Here is a 20721-nt window from a genome sequence, read left to right as displayed (position 1 = left end):
AAAACCCAAATACTGCTACTTCTTCCTCCCATGCCAGGACAGACATTGCTAATTGGTAATGACTCTATTTTCCACTAAGTCCACAGACAGCTTCATAATCCTCATGAAATACTGAGCTCCAGGAAGCCACCAGCAATCAATCTGAGTTTGCCCATGAAATAAAACATAACATGCCCTCTCTGGAGTAGAACCATGCATGTGAAAGCTCCTCAAGGTCAGGGACCATTTTCTTACCTATCACTGAAAATGCAGAGACCTTAGCAGAGTGCCGCAAACAGATTAGGCACTGGGGAAGTACTGAATGAAAGAATTCATGAACACACCTCAATCTCCTGACAACACAGGAGAGAGGAGACGACCTGAAGTTGGCCATGTCCTTACTTCTAGTTTTTCCATTCCTTCTCCTTCACTATTAATAACACAGATAAGGCCAGACTCGGTGGCTACACAGATAAGGCCAGACTCGGTGGCTCACGCCTGTAACCCCAACACTTTGGGAGGCCAAGATGGGCGGATCTCCTGAGGTCAGGAGTTCGAGACCAGCCTGGCCAACATGGTGAAACCTCATCCCTAATAAAAATACAAAAATTAGCTGGGCATGGTGGTGCGCACCTGTAGTCCCAGCTACTCGGGAGGGTGAGGCAGAATTGCTTGAACTTGGGAGGTGGAGGTTGCAGTGAGCTGAGATCGAGCCACTGTACTCCAGCCTGGGTGATGAAGCGAGACTCTGTCACAAAAAAAAAAAAAAGAAAAAGAAAAAAACCCACACAGATAATTTAAATCAGCATAGAATACATAGTCATATTCATAAACTGCCAGGATAATTCTTACTTAATATTTTTTTCTAGGGATTCTCTTTTTTGCCACTTTTTATTTTAGAAGGAAGCTTTATATCACAATCACAGAGAGAAAACTAATATTATATGCCATAAACAGAGGAGCCATAAAAAACATAGTAATGAACATAAACACAGGTCTGGGTATTATCTGAAAATCATCCCATGTCCACCACTGATATCCACATGAGAGGCATTTTAGTGTGGAGGTGAACTGGATAGCTTGAGTTAGAATCTTACCTCTGCCAATACCTAGTTGTGTGACCTTGAGTAGGTCACATAACCTTTCTGAGCCTCACTCTCCTCATTTTGGTATAAGAGATAATGATAGTTCCTATCTCTTAGGCTTTGAAAACTAAATGAGTTAGTCCATGTAAATGGCTTGGCTGGTAGAAAGTGCTCGATAAAAGTTAGTGCCTCAACAAAACTGAATCCAGAAACATAAAAAAGATTATGCATCATGAACAAGTGAGATTTATCCCAGGAATGTTAAGATTGGATTAACATTAACATCAGAATATCAATTAATGTAATAAGCTATACCAATAAAGGTCAGAAACCATATCATCTCAATATACACAGAAAAAGCATTTGACAAAATCTCAACGCCTTCATGATAAAAACACTCAAAAAACTAGGATTAGAGAATATCCTCAACTTGACAATAAGTGGCCACAAAAAACTCTTAGCTGATATCAGACTTAATGCTTTCTCACCAAGATCAAGAACAAGACAAATAAGTCTGCTCTTAGCATTTCTATTCAACATTGTACTGGCAGTTCTAGCCAAGGTAATTACACAAGAAAATTAAATAAAAGACATCTAGATTAGAAAGGAAAAAGTAAAACTATCCCTATTTGCAGATAACATAGTCTTGTATATAGAAAATCCGAGAAAAATCCACTAAAAACTATTGAAAGTCATAAACAAGTTCAGCAAGTTTGTAGGATACAATATCAGCATACAAAAATCAGTAGTATCTCTATATACCAGCAATGCACAATATGAAAATAAAATGGAGAAAACAATTCTATTTATAGTAGCATCAAAAATAATACTTAGAAATAAACTTAACAAAATAAGTGGAAAACATACACTCTGAAAGCAATAAAACCTTGTTGAAAAAATTAAAGAAGACCTAAATAAATAAAAAGATATCCCATGTCCATAGGCTGGAAGGCTTAATATTGTTAACACGGCAATACTGCCCAAACTAACCTACAGATTCAACATAATCTCTATGAAAATCTCATCTGGCTTCTTTGCAGAAATTGACAAGCTGATCCTAAAATTCATATGGAAATTCAAGGGACTCACTCAGGATAATCAAGACAATCTTGGGGGTGGGAGGAACTGAACAAAAATGGAAGACTCACACTTCCTGATTTCAAAACATACTCAAAGCTACAGTAATCAAAATTGTGTGGTGTTACCATGAAGACAATGAACAATGATAAATTAATGGAATTGAACTGAGAATCCAGAAATAAATCCTCACATTTATGGTCAATTGACAAGAGATGTAGAAAGAATATTCTTTTCAACAAATGATTCTGGGACAACTGGATACCCACATGCAAAATTTGTTTTATGGTGTGAGGTATAAATAATGTAATATATAATAAATTAACTCAAAATGGATCAAAGATCTATGTAAGAGCTAAAACTATAAAACTCATAAGAGTACATCTTTGTGACCTTGAATTATGTAATAACAACAAAAACACAAGCAACAAAATAAAAAATAAACTAAACATCAAAATAAAACAATTTGTGCTTCAAAGGACACCATCAAGAAAGTAAGTCCACAGAATAGAAGAAAATATTTGCAAATCATGTATTTGCTAAGTATATAAAATATGTAAATAATTCTTGGCTGGGCACAGTGGCTCATGCCTGTAATCCTAGTACTTTGGGAGGTTGATGGGAGAATCGCTTAAGCCAGGAGTTCAAGACCAGCCTGGGCAACAGAGTGATACCCTGTTTCTACAAAAAAATTTTTTTAAATAAAAATAAATTTAAAAAATGAATTCTTAAAACTCATTAATAAAGAGAACCTGATTTTAAAAACAGGCAAGGAACAGACTTTTCTCCAAAGATATACACATAGCCAATAAGCACACAGAAAGATTAATATCCTTAGTTATTAGGAAAATGCAAATTGATACCACTTCACACCCACTAGGATGGCTATAATGAAAAGGACAGACAATAACAAGTGTTGACAAGGATGTGGAGAAACTGGGAATACCGTTGCTAACGGGAATGTAAGATGGTGCCACAACTTTGGAAAATCGACTGGTATTTCCTCAAATTTTTAAACACACAGTTACCATTTGACCCAGCAATTCTACTCCTAGGCATAAACCCAAGAGAAATGAAAATACAGGTCCACACAAAAACTTGTACATGGATGTTCATGGCACCATTATTTGTAATAGCTAAAAAGCAGAACTAACATATGCATCAACTGATAAACAAAAAATTGTATAGCCACATGGAGTATTTTTCAGCCATAAAAAGTAATTAAGTACTGATATTGATACAACATGAATAAACTTTGACAATATTATGCTAAGTGAAAGAAGCGAATCATTAAAGACCCCGTATTGTATTGTTCCATTTATTAAACATGCCCAGAATAGGCAAATCTATGGTTGCCAAGGGGTGGGGTTGGGGGAAATAGGTGGTGCTACTAAAGGCCATGAGGTTTCTTTTTGGGGTGCTAAAATGCTCTAAAACTGACTATGATTATGGGTTGTACAATTCTGTGAATATATTAAAAAACCACTGAACGGTTTTTTTTTTTTTTTTTTTTTTTTACACAGTTTCACTCTTGTTCCCCAGGCTGGAGTGCCATGGCATGATCTCACTCACTGCAACCTCTGCCGGGTTCAAACGATTCTCCTGCCTCAGCCTCCCGAGTAGCTGGAATTACAGGCACCTGCCACCATGCCTAGCTAATTTTTGTATTTTCAGTAGAGACAGGGTTTTGCTATGTTGGCCAGGCTGGTCTCAAACTCCTGACCTCAGGTGATCCACCCACCTTGACCTCCCAAAGTGCTGGGGTTACAGACATGAGCCACCGTGCCTGCCCTGAACTGTATTTTTTAAATGAGTGAATTGTACAGTATGCAAACTATATTTCAATAAAGCTGCTACCAAAAGTTAGTATTTTTATAACTACTTTTTGGGAAACTTTCAGTGTAACATAAGCAGAACGGGTACAAAGAGAGCTGGGGGTGGAGTAGGAGCTTGGGGAGTTTGGGGACTGTAAATGATGCCCCTACAAGCAGAGGCTGTGGAGAGCAAAAACCAACGGGGATAGCAGGGGAGGAAGAGTAATAGATACAACCATACCACCCCACAGAGCAGCCCCCTAAACTGCAGGGGTGAACTAGACCATACAGGGCAGGCCCAGCTAGCTTGTTTGTTCCCTCCCCCTGCCCCTGCCTGTTTTGGTTTCTCTGCCATCTGTCAGGTCCTGGGGCTGCCCCACCCTGGAGTAAAGATTCCTCAGATAATATTATCTGAAGAGTAATAATATTACTGCCTGTGAGGTGGGTGGGGTGATAGGTTCTGAGGTTTAGAATGAGAACAAGAAGGGAGCCTAGCTCTCTTTCTACTGATGAGGAAACCAAGGCTCAGAAAAGAGAAGGGACTTGTGCAAGGTCACTGGGCTAGTTAGGGGTGGAGCTAGGGTTAACACTGCACTTCCTGAGAAGACAAGGGACTGCAATAGAATAACTCATATGACACAGAGCTTTAAAAGAAAAGGACAGGGCCAGGCACAGTGGCTCGTGCCTGCAATCCCAGCACTTTGGGAGGCTGAGGCAGGTGGATCACCTGAGATCAGGAGTTTGAGACCAGCCTGACCAACATGGTGAAACCCCATTTCCACTAAAATTAAAAAATTACCCAGGTGTCATAGCACACGCCTGTAATCTCAGCTACTCGGGAGGCTGAGGCAGGAGAATTGCTTGAACCTGGGAGGCAGAGGTTGCAGTGAGCTGAGATCGCGCCACTGCACTCCAGCTTGGGGAACAAGAGTGAAACTCCATCTCAAAATAAATAAATAGATAAATAAAAGAAAAAGACAAGTATTGCAACAAAAATTCTGCAGCGAAATGAAAAGCCCTCTAAGAAAGGAAATATAATCAAAGGACTTTACTTGGCTGTCTGTGATCATCATTTATATATATTAATAATGCAGACACTTTAAACCTGATTTAGGTTAAAATAGAGCTCTTCCTATCTTGAGAGACGGGGGCAGGGGGGGGAGGGAGGGAGATGGTGTAAGAAAGCGAAATCTCCATCCATCACAGCAGGAAGTAAATAGATAACGTGCAGAATAGACAAATCAAGAAACAGCAGTGTAAGCATATCATTTAGAGATCTGGAGGCAGCTACTAGAAGAAACAGTGAGTTAAAAGTGGCAGCCTCTAGGGGAGGGTGGGTGCTGGATGGTTGTTTTTCATTATAAGGCTTTCAATACTATTTGATTTTTTAAAACATTTGTATATATCGTTTGGATCAAAATTTAATAATTTGCTTTAGAAGACAACCACCCAAAGTCTCCTTGTTAGCAGTTCAGACACCTGGCCGGTACCCAGCACTGACTGGCAAGGTGGTCTTTGTTGTTTCAGTCCCTTGCTCCTGTCTTCTGGAACCAGAGGCCCTATCACCTGCAGCTTATCTCCACACAGGGGACCTGCAGTCAGAGCCGAGAAATCAAGTCAGCCTCGACTTGGGCCACTGGAGAAGGCCTATCCTCCTTGTTGTTTATGAGTAGACAGAGAAAAAGATCTTGGTGGGGGCTAAAGGGCTTGCCCCTTCGTTTGCCATTTTGCCCAGCTGCTTCCTGTGTTGTTAGGGTTGAGGCGGCCTTTCTGGTGACACCAAACCAGGCAGCTACCAGCAGCTCAGGGGAACGGCCTCATGCTCTCAGGAGGGGAAGTCATGCCACCAAGGTGGCTTGCTGATTTGCTCCTGCTGGGCCCCTGGGGCTGTCATATGAGGAACACCAACATGACACTTATGTGGGGAGAGGAGCTGCCTCTCAGATGCACCTGCTAAAACTCACAAAGGGAAGCCATGCATCTGCTACGGAAACAAAGAGGAGGGCTTCAGGTCTGGCCACCAGATCGGAGCACGTGGAACTCAGCTCCATCGATGTGAAACTACAACTCGAACATGGCTCAGTATGAAGACAAAGGCCCCCAAATCACATTTTCACTCACTCTAAAAGGGCAAATTTCTCTGTTTGTAAAATGTGGAGGTTAGCCTTGGTTCTCTCTCAACCATGATGTCCAAACCTGCCTTGTGAAGGTTATTGCGGGTAACTTGTGCTAATAATAGCTTAAGCACTGAGGTTTGCAAACAAGGTACATTTTATTGTATGTGAGGCGAGGGTTCAAGATCTCTGTGTGATATTATTGCTTGCATGTTCATCTCTTCCCTTGAGTGGCAGGAATGGAGCAGAGTTGGGGGGTTGGCTGTGGGGGCTGATGTGTTCAGCATGTCAACATTGTCCATTTTGTGTACTAAAAAAACCACAACAGCAACCAGTTAAGAATCACTAGATTTGGGCCTCTCTCAGGACCCTCCCAACTCTAAAGCAAATGACCGTGACTACAGTTGAGACATTCCATCCAAAGGGCTTCCTTAAAGACACGTGTTAAGGATCATGCAGACCATTCTCTGTGGCCAAGGTATACAGGGCATAATAAACCTGTCCAAGGATAGTCTTCCTTTGTGCCTTTGCTCAAACTGTCTCCACTCCCTTATGGACTGTCTTCTTCCCTTCTCAAATGCTACCGATCTATCATGGCCCACATCAAGACATGCCTTTTCCACAAAGGTCTGACCAGCCAAGCCCCATAATGACCTTCATTTCTCTCACTCCCTTAGCACTCACAGTCTAGAGTTCACAGTTTTTAACTGCACGACAAACTGCTTTATATTTCACTAATTCTTTGGATTGCTAAGAATGCCAAGGATAGTCATCTTATCTGAGTTTGACCCACAGCAACCAGCACAGAGATAGGCACACACCAGGAATTACTTGCTTAATTAATACTTCATGAATAATTTGTTGAATGCATGAGCCAATGACCAAAATTCTTAACTTCTGGTTTAAAAAAATTAACAAGAAAGTTAAAATATCATGCTTCTCTAAGGTCCCATATCCAAGGCTGCCTTGTCAATATAAGAATCTGAGGAGAGTTCTTTAGAAAATCCTTCTGTTGTATAGTTTCCACTTCAAACCCTAAGAAGCAGGTCCTCATTTCTCTTTCCCACATGGAAGTATAACAGAATTGGAGATAGGGGGCTGACCTCTAGTTCTGAATTCTTATCTTGCCATTCATATCTTGCCAAAACAAATCTTAAAGCATCATATTTTAAAAGCACAAATCAAAAATAGTTCTCGGATATTCCTTAAGAGTTACTGCATGTCTTCTCTGAGGGTCAGCCCTGCAAATTCTCTTTGATCTCAGCCAGGCCTTCAGTGAAGTTAGACAATTCTCTCTTTCTTCCCCAGTTGATTTCTTATTCCACCCACAGAGGCAACTGTTCCAAACCCTGAAGTCTCCTGAAGTTTCCTAACCAGTCCATCACCTTTATTTCCTGCAGAGGACCTCACCTCCTGCCTTACTTAGAAAACAGAGACTATAGAACATGGACAGACTAAACACACCTCTGTTTTACCTACAGATTAAAGCCTAAGAACCATTGCTCTACAATGACCAAATAATGATGCAAACAGAATCAATAGGTCTACTGATGAAGTCATCACTGGGTCTTTCTCAGGCATCTCGCCAGAAGGTCCTATTTACTTCCCTCTCTCACTGCCTGTATCTGAGTTGCCCAAAGTCTATCAAAATGCCACGCAACCAGAATGATCCCTGCAAGAAATTCTGCCTGAACTCAAGCTCTGCCTTCTCAAAACAATTTCTTTCAAGAATTTGCACCCTCTGTTGCCAGGGCCCAAGTATAGCTTAAATGGCTATTTTTTGAGGTACATCACACACAGCCCTTAGCATAATGCCCACGGCTAGAAAGCCAATATCTAAGCTCTTTGCATCCTGGGAGGCGTCCCATACCCACTGACTGAATTCTGAAGTGTCTTTGTACAGACAAGGCCATCCAGGGGCCTTGACAGAATCTGTGAATCACAAAGTGCCTTTAAGCTTCCCACTGGCTCAACAGTACAGAGAGGCCACAGATCCATCTTCTTAAAGCGACACACAATATATAATTAATAAATTGTTTCTTAAGGAATGGAGGGCATTTACCCAAAAGAGTCACACATTCAGGAGGCTCCTTCTCTATTTCCATGGTCTTTTTTTCTCAGACTGAGATTTACAGACATTACCTCATCCGCAGGCTTTCATGATGACAGGCAGGTAACAGTTGGGCAGGCTGCCTTCCATTGCTCAATTTTGAACGTCAGAGAGGTAGTGGCTGGTTTAAGGGCACACAGCAAGTCAGGGATACTGTGTCCCATGCTCACTGTGCTGCTCTGTCTGCCCTGGAAGCAAAGCATGCCCTCAACATTTTTGGATGGTTGCAAAATGCTGAATTCTCACAGAGGAAGAGGCCCTTCCTTAACTCTAAGTGTTGAAATGTGAGAATGGCCCTGGGCTTCTGCTTGGCTTGTTCCCTCCCACCTCTCCCTGCCTACTCAGGTTCCACCCACCTCCCTTGTGCTACTTAAGAGCACTTCCCACCTGAAGCCTTTCACTTCATGCCCTATCACTCTTAACTTTCCCTTCCTTCGGCCGGTAAACTTGGGGCTGGGTTTACTGGTCACAGAGACCAACTTCCCTCAAAAAAGCAAAATTCAGGAAAGCTCTGGAGGGAGAGGGGCTGGTAATAGCCAAGGGTTGATTACATACATGAGCCAAATTCTTAATGATTATGTAATTAATACATTATAACAATAAACACATAAATATGCTAGTACTTACTATGTGCTAAGCATTCTGCTCGGCACTTTCATGCACCCCTCGGGTAGTAAGAGCATCCAAAGATATTCTAGTTCCTCCCCTGCCTCCATTCACTGCCAAGAAGGCAGCAGCCTGCCCCCCTTCTCCCACCATCTCACTACTGATGCAGGGGCCATCCCCTGGACCCTAGGCATGGCTTTGCTCCTCAGAATGACAGGACCAAAAGCGTTTCATAAAGACTCCAGTGAGGTGACTGATGTCTGGCTTTGTCAATTACAAGTGAATAATTAATACTTGCCAGTAAAGAAATAGACTCATTGTTACGGTGGCCACATGGAGGCTACAAAAGGCCATTTTGTGACGCTCTTGGTGGACCCCTGGGGCCAACAGTGGTCCAAAGAAGCTGCGTTGAGAGTGTAGTCCAATCCTTAAACATAGGGACTGGGACCCGTACTGTTTTCCAGGAGCGCTTTTCCCATTAATTAGCTTGTAGCCTATTCATCATCTCATTCAGCTTTCTGGTTGATGACAGCAGCAGAGGCCACTGAACATCAGAGAAGGCATGATTTATCAGAGGGGTCATGTAGTGTTCTCCCAGGGCCTTTTACCGGTTTTTGAATTCATGTCTACTTCCTTCTCTGGGCCAGCATCTGATTTGAGTAAAACTCTCCAACCCCACTGGGTTGTACATCCGACTCTTGGCCTAATGCCTAAAGCAAGTTTTTCCTTTTTCATTTTCCAGCAGGGACTGAACAAGGCAGCCTTGGGTGCCTACAGAACCGGTCAGAACTGGCCAGGAAATATAATAAAGAAGCTTAGTGAGCAGAGAGCTAATGCCCCCAGCCAGAGGCTCAGGGCGCACAACTAGCTAGAGGCACTGACTTTGTAAGCAACAACACTATCTTCTTGAGGTCTAATAATTGCCTTGGCAAAGGGCAGCCAATGCCAACGAGGAACCCTGTGTACACAAGTTTCTCATCCCGAAAGTGGACACTGGGTGCTCAAAAAATGCCTTCTGGTGACAGTAACACCTGACCAGTCAAACAAACATGCACGCATGCACATGCATGCATACACGCTCTTACAGCATTCCTGCCTGCAGGGCTAAAGCTGCCCTTGCCAAATACAGAGCTGACAGCTGCTAGATATTGTCATTTCAGGGACCCGTTCCCAAAAGAACTACCCAGCTCCCCACCTCCACTTCCAGCCCACTGTTTGAAATTCCACCATTAGTGATACCAAATATTTCTACAGTGTTTCCCATTAAAGCTTTGTTTCCCATTAAAATGCCTCCATCCTCTGTTTCTTTTCCGGTCAAATGACTTGTAAAGCACCTGCTCTGCATCAAATGGGAACTTCTTTTGTATTTAGCTCTTCAAGATAAAAACAATCATTGGCTCCTTTCTTGAAAACCATTTCTGACACTGGAGACTGGGGGAAGGGCAGGGCACTGTATGGAAGTGGAGGTGGGAGGCCACCAGGAGGGCCACAGAGAGAGGGTCTAATGGTGGAGAAAGCAACCATCAAGGCCTTCACAGGCCTGCCCAAAGATATGGACCTGATTTTTGCCCTCTAAGATCTCAGGGACCCAGGTTGCTGGCACAGCCTGTATCCAAGAGTAAGGTGAGACCCACTGCCCTAACTGGGACACAGACAGGAGGCAGGAAATGGGAACACAGGAACCGACACTCTCCTGATTTGTCCCTCCTGCCAGCAGGCCTGCCTCCGTCTCCCTGCCCATGCTGAGGGCACAGGCACCCAGGAACTAGCAGAAAAAGATCCTTGTCCCATTCTTGGCCTAGCTGGAAGGACAGCTGATGGCTCATCAGCCCTGGTGAGTGTTTCCACTGTGCTGGGGAAAGTAGGCAAGCAAAGGCCAAAATCAGATTCCCTGCGCTGGGGAGGCACCGGGGCTGTCAGTGTCCTTTCCAGACGGGTTCTGGATATAGAGGGCCATACTTCTGTGGAACATGCTACCTGCCCCCATCCCCAAGCAGAGAGCACCTCCTCCTCTTCTTTTGCACATAGGTGGGCTGTTCTTTGGGGTGAGGGGTAGGGCTGTCCTGAAAAGTAGACGCCACAACAGACAGGTAAGCATCTTCCTGGTTCTTCAGAGCTCAAGAAAAAAACAACCTTTTCCCCCAGGAGTCAGCCCACTCATCCCCTTCCCCCACTTCCACCGTGCCCGCAGCCAGCTTGGTGAGCGATGCTAGTGTAGGCCAGAAAGCTTCCAAGCGGGTCAGACCTGCTCCTCTCTCATCAAAGCCCTCCGCCCCTCAACATCGACGCTGCGCCCCTCGCCCCACCCATCACACGTTCTGTGTGCCCGAGGCGGCTGCCAGGCGGGCCCAGGCGGCTCTCGCTGGCCCTGGGGGAGGTGATGGTGGTCACGGCGGCAGAGGCAGGGGCCAGCGCTCTGCAGTACCTGGACCCGAGGATGTCGCCGCTGCCGGGCTCGCGGCCGCTGCAGGTGTCTCCGGTCCCTGAGATTGGCACCGCCTCCTCCCGGGCTGGCGGCTCCGGCCCAGGCCGCGCACCTGCTGCTGCGGCTCCCCCGCCGCCGCGCCGGAGCTCCGCGATGTGCCCGCGCCTCCAGGGTAGAGGGTCCGTGCCGCGGGACGCACGGTGGGTCCGAGGGGGAAAGGGGCCGCGTGGGGCCTGAGGCCGGAGGCCGGGTCTCGCGCTAGCCCGGGCACAGCGCTGAGCGCCCCCCGCGGGCCGGGAGAGGGGGCGGCCCTTCGCGCATCCTCACGGCCTCATCCCCGTCCCCGGCAGCATCCTAGTCCCCGTGCCCGGCCCGAGGCCTGCGAGGGCCGCTTACCTGGCTCTGCGGCGGGTCCAGGGGAAGAGCCCGAGGCTACCGCAGGGCCCCGCGCCGGGGCGCAGGATGCTCTGCCCCGCTCCGCCGCGCCGCGCTCGGCCCCGCCCCGGCCCCGCTGCTCCGCCCGCCGCGGCTCCGCCCCCATCCAGCGCCCGCCCCTTCGCCGCTGCGGCTGTCACACAAAGGGCAGGAAATGGCTGCGGCGAGGGGCTCTCCACGCTCCCCGCTGTACCGCCGGCGCACCCAGGACCTGCCTCTCGGTTTCGGAGGACTGCTCAGCACCCAGGCTTCCTGCCCTGGGGGCGGGAAAGGGAGGGAAGGCTTCTTCCACGGCCTCCATCACCGGGAATCACACCTGCAGCAACCCGAGGACGAGAGCTTCGGCCGCGTTCGGATCTCATTGGCCCCACATGATTTCCAAGTGCTCTTTTATCAACCCAATCTTTATTGATTACCTATCCTGTTCCAAGTACCGTGCCAGGACTTGGGTGTGCACTAGTGTACAAAAGACAGGGTCCCTGCCCCCTTGGAGTTTTATCACCTGCCAGGAGAAACAGGTGTAAATTAACCTAGCAAACGTCCAGTTACAGCCCAAAGTGCTCTGAGGAGAAGGAGCTGGGTGAAGTGACAGAAGATGCAACTGGGGCTAGGGGAAGGGGCCTTCCACCAATTGAGCTTGGTCGCTGATAGGGCTCCTTCGCTTAAGAATAACTTCTTCCGCTCCCTTCCAGTTCCCTGGAGAAGAGTCCCTGAAGCTGCCGCCTCTTTTACAGGGGCCTGCCTCAACTTCATTCTGGAAGAATTGCCTAACGGACAAATAGGTGACAGGAAGCACTGAGAGGACAGGTACCTTTCTCTTCAAGGCTTATCTGCCGTGTCGGGCTCTTTAAAGAAGCAATTATCTGCCCAGCGGTGGCTCACACCTGTAATACTAAAACTTTGGGAGGCCGAGGAGAGAGGATTGCTTGAGCTCAGGAATTGGAGACCATCCTGGGCAACTCAACGAAACTTCATCTCTACTAAAAATTTAAAAAAAAAAAAAGATGGGTGTGGTGGCATCCACCTTTGGTCCCAGCTACTCAGGAGGCTGAGGTGGGAGGATTGCTTGAGCCTGGGAGATTGAGGCTATAGTGAGCTATGATCCCGCCACCGCACTCCAGACTGGGTGACAGAGTGAGACTCTTTCTCAAAAAAAAAAAAAGAATGAAAGAGAGAGACGGGGGGAGAGAGAGAGAGAAAGGAAGAAAGAAAAAGAAAGAAAGAGAGAAAAAAGAGAAGGAAAGAAAGAAGAGAAAGAAAGAGAGAAAAGAAAAAGAGAAAGAAACAATTCTCATTGAAATCCAGCCTGGTAGGCCTTCAGACCAGGCTGAAGTCAGGCTGCACCAAATTCTAACCTTGAGACACCTGAGCAGGTCACTTCACCACTCTGCTCCACAGAGGTCACTGTATCTGCAACACAGGGAATAACAGTTGCCCTTTATACGTTACAGGGTAAATAATTTGAAAACATTTGAGACATTGTGGAGTGTATGTAGATATAAGGAGTGGTTTCCTAGGGCCCACAAATTTATACTTAATCACTCAGCTGTTCCTAATAAGGGCAATTTGTGGAGGAGCCCCGTTATTCAAGCTCCAGCAAAGGACTTGTGGAAGCCTTTGCTTGCCTTTACTGATCTCACCTTATTTCCCACGTGCTCAGAATCCATAATTCCTTGTGGTTTGTTCTTAAATCACTAATTCCAATTCAAATTGCTATTTCGGAAAAAAATGACTTTTATATATATATATATATATATACATATATATATATATATATACATATATATATATATATATACATATATATATATATATATATACATATATATATATATATACATATATATATATATATATATACATATATATATATATATATATATACACACACATACATTTCTTCCCTGGTTCAGTGTGAAAAGCTGTGGGGGTGTTTGTGGAGGATGGGTTTAAAAACAGAACCGAGGTTTCCTTTTTAAAAAATGTTTCATTTTCCACCGTGATCCTTGGGATTTCAAGTTCAGTGATTACAAATACTTAACAATGAGAATCCCAATAAATCAGATTTTCATTCTAAGGGGCATATTATTGCAGATGGTATAGTTTTTTGGAAGACATATTTCTCCCTGTTGTTCCTTCCCTGTCTTTTCACCTTCAGGAAGAAGTTGCCTAAAAACAGAAAAGACTATTACATATATATTTGGTTAGATCTTAGGCAAAAATAACTCCGACCTCTGAGTTCTATTTGTGTATAAAGGAGAGCAGTATGGTCTTTTGAAGCCACTGTGTTGGAAATCCAGAGGCTTGCCTTTTGGTCCTAGTTTTGCAACTAACAGAAGAATGATCTTAGGCAAGGAGCCTCACCCCTGTTTCCTCACCTGTTAAGTGAAGTAAGTTGGATGCTCTCCAACTTCCCTCTGAATGTGGAAAATTACATGAGTTAAAGGGCACGTCCCTCCCAGGCTTAAGGCACTTCCCTAGCTCCCCACTGCCCCCTGATGAAGCCCAAACTCTCTCCAGTGGCCGGAGAGGGTCTTTAAGAACTGGCAGCTATCTCTCCATGTGAACAAGCTTGCTGTGCTTCAGCTAAAAGGAACAGCTTTTAGTTCCTCAAACTTGCTGTGTTCTCTGTTGTGCTTGACATTTGTACATGCAAGGCTTCTTCAATGGCAGTTTCTGTCCCCCCATTCCCTCCCTCCACATTCCACACTTTTTCCCAGTTTACCTGATGAAGTTCTGTTCATCTTCCTGGTATTCCTCTAGATGTCGCTTCCTCCAAGATTCCTACATGTCTGGGTTAGCTTGAGATTAGTTGTCTATGTGTCCTTAGCTGCCTGGGCTCCCTCTATCACCCCACGTATTAGTCTGCATTATAATTGTCAACACACTTGCATGTATTCCACCATGAGACCATAAAATCTAAGGGAGCAGGGATATGTCTGTCTTGCTTTCCCATTGCATCCTTGGAGCCTGGTACTTAACAGGAGTTCAGTAAAAATGGATGGAATGAACACCCATAGGTGACATTTTTAAACTTTGCCACTGAAATGTATAGCTGTCTGTCTACTGCCTTCAGATTTTCTTCACATCCAACCCCAAGCTGTGCATCAGCAATGAAATGGTAGAGGATATCAATAAGAATTGCTTTGGTACTTGCAAAGCTGTGGCCCACGTGTTGTCCATGTGGCAACATTACCTTGTGTTTTAGAAAAGCTTCAAGTTATAATCCCAGCACTTTGGGAGGCCAAGGCAGGTGGATTGCCTGAGGTCAGGAGTTCGAGACCAGCCTGGGCAACATAGTGAAACCCAGTTTCTACTAAAAATACAGAAAATTAGCTGGGCATGGTGGCGAGCGCCTGTAATCCCAGCTACTCGGGAGGGTGAGGTAGAATTGCTTGAAGCCGGGAGGTGGAAGTTGTAGTGAGCCGAGATCACACCATTGCACTCCAGCCTGGGCAATAAGAGCAAAACTCCATCTCAAAAAAAAATATATATATATATAAACTATCAGGAGACCCTGCTTTATAGACACCAGTAATGAAGTATCTGGAATGGGCATGAAGGGAAAACATAAATAATGATAAAAATAATAATGGCTAACATTTACCAAGTACATAACCTCATTTAATTTTTCGTAATTTTTCTATAAGGAAAATACAATCATTTTTCCCATTTTTATAATTGAGGCAATTAAGGTTTAATAATTTGCCCAAGGTAGTGAAGTCAAACCCATGCTTTTTACCACAATCTCATACAGCCTCACTTTCCCTCTTCCAAGGTAAGTCCATGTGTTTACTAATATGCTACCTTATTCTAAAAACATATTAAATGTAAGTTACAGGAATACATTATGTTAAAAAATTAAAAATCAGCAAGAAATTTTTTAAAAAGAAGGAAAAGAGTAGAAAGATGAGATGGAGAATCAAATGTACGTAAGACCAAAATGTAAACAAAACAACAAAAATCAATCACAGCTCTACCTGCTATGAGCTTGCTAACACATTTGGTTCTAAGTATTTATGTGGGTGGCAGGAAAAGATAAACTTGATGGTCAGTTACAGAATTTACATTGGCCATTCTGTAGATAGAACCTGACCACTTGCTCAAAATTGCCTCATTTTATAGGCAAGAGAATTGCTTGAGCCCAGGAGGTGGAGGTTGCTGTGAGCAAAGATGGTACGGCTGCATTCCAGCCTGGGCAACAGAGCAAAACACTGTATCAAAACAAAGCAAAACAAAACAAAACAAAAAAGTATATCCCTTAGATTCTTGTGAAGGTTATATGAAATGATAATGTAACACACTAAGCAGAGTCTGGTACATGATAAATGCTCAAAAATGGGATTATTATTATGATTTTCTTTTTGAGACAGAGTCTCACTCTGTCGCCCAGGCTGGAGTGCAGTGGCATGATCTTGGCTCACTGCAACCTCCGCCTCCCAGGTTCAAGTGATTCTCCTGCCTCAGCCTCCCGAGTAGCTGGGATTATGGGCATGTGCCCCCACACCTGGCTAATTTTTGTATTTTTAGTAAAGATGTAGTTTCACCATGTTAGCCAGTCTGGTCTCGAACTCCTGATCTCAGGTGATCCTCCCGTCTCGGCCTCCCAAAGTGCTAGGATTACAGGTGTGTGCCACCACGCCTGGCCTGTGGCCATCTCTTGTTGCTATTGTGGTGAACTCAAGTGTTGCCAGTATCCACTTCAAGTGCTGTGTGATGCTAATCATCTCTGAGTGAGCAATTCATCTCTCTAGTTATTGGATATCAGAGTAAAATGTGATATCTCCTGGTTCTCATGATGAAACATTTTTCATCATGTTTAGTGTAATACAGCAAACCTTGAATAACACCATGGAACCCACATGAAGTGACACTAGTGATGCTGAAAGTGTTCCCAAAAAGCAGAGAAAAGTCATGACATTACAAGAAAAAAGCTGAATTGCTTGATATGTACCATATATTGAGGTCTGCAGCTGCAGTTGTCCATCATTTTAAGATGAATGAATTTAGCATAAGGACCACTGTAGAAAGAAAGAAAGAAAAAGAGAGAAAGAAGGAAAGAAAATTCATGAAGCCGTAGCTGCGGCTCCCAGCAGGTATGAAAACCTTGCACTTTTTGTTAAATACCATTTTAGCTCATATTGAAAATGCAGGTTTTAGGTGGGTGCATTGCTATAAAGATTGCTATAAGAAAGACGTACCCATAGACTCTAATATAAGTCAGGAAAAAGTGAAGTCATTATATGACAATTTAAAGCAAAAGAAAGGTGAAGGATCTAAAGCTGAAGAATTTAATGCCAGCAAAGATGGTTTGATAATTTTAGAAAGAGGTTTGGCTTAAAAAATGTCAAGGTAACAGGAGAAGCAGCTTCTGCTGACCAAGAGATAGCAGACAAGTTATCAGATGCCATTAACAAAATCATGGAGGAGAAAGGATAACTAATTGCCTGAACAGGTTTTTAATTTGGATGAAAGTATCCTATTCTGCGGGGGGGAAAAAAAGCCACAAAGAACATTGCGTAGTAAGGAAAAGAAGCGAGCACCAGGATTTAAGACAGGAAAGGATAGGCTAACTGCTGTTTTGTGCAATGCAGTTAGGCTTATCATCAGGACTGTCCTTACCTATAAAGCTGAAAACCCCCAAGCCTTGAAGGAAAATGTTAAACACCAGCTGCCAGTCTTTTGGTTGTACAACAAGAAGGCCCGGACAACAAGAAGTCTTTCTGGATTAGTTCCATTGATGTTTTGTCCCTGAAGTCGGGAAGTACCTTGCCACTAAGGGTCTGCCTTTCAAGGTTCTTTTGATACTAAAGGATGCCCCTCGGTTATCTAGAACCCCATGAGTTCAACACTGAAGGCATCAAAGTGGTCTACTTGCCCCCAAACACATCTCTAATCCAGCCTCTAGATAAGGGGGTCATAAGGACCTTTAATGCCCATTATATATGGTACTCTTTGGAAAAGATTGTCAATGCTATGAAAGAGAACCCTGATAGAACATCAAGAAAGTCTGGAAGGATTACACTGTTGAAGATGCCAGCCACATTGTTACAGGAAAAGCTATTAAAGTCATCAATCTCAAAACAACAAGTTTCTGCTGGAGAAAACTGTGTTCAGATGTTGTGCATAACTTCACAGGATTTACAGCAGAGCCAATCAAGAAAATCATGAAAGAGATAGAGCATATGGTAAAAAGGTGGGTGAGGGGTGTGTGTGAAGCGTCTCAACATATGGATCTTGGAGAAATCAAGAGCTAATAGATGCCACTCCAGAGGGATTAACAGAAGATGACAACTTGATGGAGTTGAGTGCTACTGAACCAGCGCCAGACAATGAGGAAGAAGATGTAGGAGAGGCAATATCAGAACACAAATTGATGTTAGACAATCTGGCAAAGGGTTTCGGTTACTCAAGATGACTTTTGACTTCTTTTATGACATGACCCTTCTATGATGTGGGCACTGAAACTAAGGCAAATAGTGAAAGAAGGATTTGTATTATACAGAAACATTTTTAGAGAAATGAGAAGGCAAAAATTCAGACAGAAATTACGATGTATTTCTGTAAAGTTACATTGAGTGTACCTGCCTCTCCTGCCTCCACTTCCACCTCCTCTACCTCTTCTGCTTCTATTAGCCTTGAGATAGCAAGACCAACTCTCCTTTTCCTCCTTCTCCTCAACCTTTTCAACATGAAGACGATGAGGATGAAGACCTTTATGATGATCCACCTCCATTTAATGAATACTAAATATATTTCCTCTTCCATTTGATATTCTAAATAACATTTTCTTTTCTGTAGCTATTTTGTTTGTTATAAGAATACAGTATATAATAAATATAAGACATGCAAAATTGTGTTAATCAACAGTTTGCATTATCAGTAAGGCGTACAGTCAACAGTAGGCTATTAGCAGTTAAGTTTTTGGAGCATTAAAAAATTATACGTGGATTTTCGACAGTGCAAGGGGTTGAGATCGCTAACTTCCATGTTGTTCAAGGTCAACCGTGCTTGACTCCTTCAGTTGTCTCTCATGTGATTGTGGCCAGCACTTGGTTTGGGCCTCAAGGGTCCTAGACGTAACATGAAAATAATGCAGGGGAAGAAGTTGGAATAAGATGCATTTTTGTGCCTGCTAATTTCTCCACCTGAAATGTCCTTCTAGACCCTCTCCTTTTTGGGAACTCTTATTTACCCTTCAATGCACATCTCAAACTTCACCTCCCCTGTGAGGCCCTTCCTGATCCCTTAGATGTGTTTACTTAATTATCTGTGCTCTTGCTGTACTGTGACTATAGCTACATCGCATAACCTACAACAGCTCTTTGCAATTATAGTTGGTTCTTATTATTCAGTAATTATGTTCTATAAAGTTGCTGTGAACACTAAGTTAACAAATACTGAACCATTGCTTCTAGGGGAAATAAAGGGTTAGGTTCCTACAAGCCCCTGCTCACCACCCTTTTGTCAACTGATCAATACATAACCTTGTTTTATGCATGTTTCTGTTAAAAAAAACCCTTATTTAATATATATTATTGATTTATTAACATTGAACTCACAGTCAACAGTACTATAACTCATCCCTCATTAAACTTATTGAACTAACAGCTTTCTTGCAGTTAGGAACACTAGACAGCATGTCAGCACTACATTTGGGGGCCATTTTATTTATTTATTTATTTATTTATTTATTTATTTATTTATTTATGTATATGAAGTCTTGCCCTGTCGCCCAGGCTGGAGCACAGTGGCGGGATCTTGTCTCACTGCAACCTCCGCCTCCCAGGGTCAAGCGATTCTCCTGCCTCAGCTTCCCAAATAGCTGCGACTACAGGCATGCACCACTACACCCAACTAATTTTTGTATTTTTTAAGTAGAGACAGGGTTTCACTATATGTTGGCCAGGCTGGTCTCAAATTCCTGACCTCAGGTGATCCACCCACCTTAGCCCCTCAAAGTGCTGGGATTATAGGTGTGAGCCACTGTGCCTGGCTGGGGGCCATTTTAAACAGCAAAATCACCAGAAAAAAAGTACATAAACGCAGAAAATGTGTCACTAAACAGACTGAGAAAAGCCACTTGTTTGCAGCATGAGAGCTGAACGCCACTCTGTTTGACCTCGGTTGGGAATGTGTATATGGAGCAACACAAAATTTTTACTGCTCCACACTTTGGCATGTCATGAATGACTGCAGGAAAAGCCTCCAGGATTGATTTTGGGGTTATAAACAAATTTTGTCCAGTAGACAAACTTACCAATACAGAATCTACAAGCAATGAGAATCAATTGCATTGGTTTATGTGTTGAGCTTTTTCACTAGGCTGAGCCCTCTTATAGGAAGGATTGGTGTCTGTACTAGGTATCTTCTCTTTGTCTCCCCAGATCCACTCCACTCTCTCACCCTGCGCTCTGGTCCTGGAGACTGACCTCTATGGACTACCCTACTAGGGCTCCCTTGTCCTCTGCATTCAGTGGGATTTGACCAATAGAAGACCCAGTTGATGGGAGAAAGGAAGGAGAGTGAGGCAGGGTATTGATGCCCCTGGCTTCCTCCCTGTGATGTTGCCTTGGGTTTCCTCTGTCCCTTACTAAAGGTGTTCTTTAAGGCAGCACTCTCCAATATTCTCCTTCCATATTTAAATGACCACTCTCCCTTGTTATCCCTTCAGGCCTAGGGGGTGATAACTACTTGTTTCAAGCTACTCAAGCTGCTATAACAAAATACCTTAGACTGGGTAATTTATAAACCACAGAAATTTATTTCTCACAGTTCTGGGGACTGGGAAGCTCAAGACCATGGCACTAGCAGATTCAGTATCTGGTCAGGGTTTGCTCTCTGCTCCATAGATGACACCTTGTTGCTGTGTTCTCATATGGCAGAAGGGTAAAGGGCAGAAAGGGACTACCTCCTCAAACCTTTTCATAAGGGCAGTAATCTCATTCATAAGGGCAGAGCCCTCACGGCCTGATCATCTCCTAAAGGCCCCACCACTTAATACTATTGCACTGGAGATCGTTTCAATAGGAATTTTGGAGGAACACAAACATTCAAACCATAGCATGAGTGCTCC

The 20721-nt window shown here is 43.8% G+C and overlaps 1 protein-coding gene across 5 annotated transcripts in view; it reads right to left on the bottom strand.

Annotated features, from left to right (window-relative positions):
- The window catches only part of CYFIP2 (cytoplasmic FMR1 interacting protein 2), a 134291-nt gene extending 122566 nt beyond the window's left edge, over positions 1-11725 (bottom strand). Inside the window, exon 1 of one of the 5 annotated variants that reach the window (XM_019027387.4) lies at positions 11607-11725. The gene's annotated coding sequence lies outside the window, so the exon portion shown is untranslated. Of the gene's footprint in view, positions 1-11210; positions 11480-11606 lie in introns of those variants that run through there. The other 4 variants (XM_004042898.5, XM_055387217.2, XM_055387218.2 and 1 more) reach the window with 4 other exon arrangements.
- Positions 11726-20721: the final 8996 nt, after the last annotated feature.

This window comes from Gorilla gorilla, chromosome 4, assembly GCF_029281585.2.
Source record: "Gorilla gorilla gorilla isolate KB3781 chromosome 4, NHGRI_mGorGor1-v2.1_pri, whole genome shotgun sequence".
NCBI lineage: Eukaryota > Metazoa > Chordata > Mammalia > Primates > Hominidae > Gorilla > Gorilla gorilla.
Note: the sequence above shows the minus strand (reverse complement) of the source record. Positions and strands in the feature narration are given on the sequence as shown.